The sequence below is a fragment of the Pollicipes pollicipes genome, unplaced genomic scaffold (genome assembly GCF_011947565.3).
Source record: "Pollicipes pollicipes isolate AB1234 unplaced genomic scaffold, Ppol_2.1 Scaffold_7261;HRSCAF=8764_pilon_pilon_pilon, whole genome shotgun sequence".
Lineage (NCBI taxonomy): Eukaryota > Metazoa > Arthropoda > Thecostraca > Pollicipedomorpha > Pollicipedidae > Pollicipes > Pollicipes pollicipes.
In genome coordinates this window covers 34,458,840-34,459,483 of record NW_023597054.1, presented here as the reverse complement: position 1 = coordinate 34,459,483, position 644 = coordinate 34,458,840, and the positions used below count along the sequence as shown (strand labels likewise).

At 52.2% G+C, this 644-nt stretch overlaps 1 non-coding gene across 1 annotated transcript; it reads left to right on the top strand.

Moving 5' to 3' along the window:
- Positions 1-248: 248 nt before the first annotated feature.
- On the top strand, positions 249-320 carry TRNAE-UUC (transfer RNA glutamic acid (anticodon UUC)). Its single transcript has one exon. It is a non-coding gene; the product is annotated as a tRNA-Glu (tRNA).
- Positions 321-644: the final 324 nt, after the last annotated feature.

The following is a 644-nucleotide window of genomic DNA, read 5'->3' as shown; positions in this document are numbered from 1 at the left end:
CGCGGCCTCGAGCCAGGCTAACCTCGCGCGCGGCGCCCGCTCCCAGTCATTGACTCTTTTTTAGGACAGGGACAGACGGGTTGTCTCGTTTGCTGCACAACGATGCGGGAGAGATACGCCCTGCCTCGCGCTCGCCGTACCAGCACTATACGCAGCAAAAGTGAAAGTTACCTTGACAGTGACGTCATGAGAGTGAGCAGGTACGCTGTGGTGTAGTCCATTTCACAAAATCGGCCACGTCACGCAAGTCCCATGTGGTCTAGTGGCTAGGATATCTGGCTTTCACCCAGAAGGCCCGGGTTCGATTCCCGGCATGGGAGACGTTTTTCGTCCACTTTTTGCGCATTAAGATACCTGACGCCAAACACAGCTTGAACGCTAAGCACGGCCTTCTTACACTCCTTAGCCCCTCACTCGATTTCAATGCAACCTTTTGTTTCTGCACAAATTGCTAAATTGTCATTCACGAATCCTTTCACACTACATACTTCAATATTGCAAAAAACGATCGAACGATCTGAGGAAAAAAGCCAAGAGGCATCGCACACACGTGATCGGCACCCCACATCTGTAAACCCAAGTGTTCGCGTATCCCATGACGTTTACAGAGGCGGGGCCTCTTGACGGTCAGGAACAGGACGACA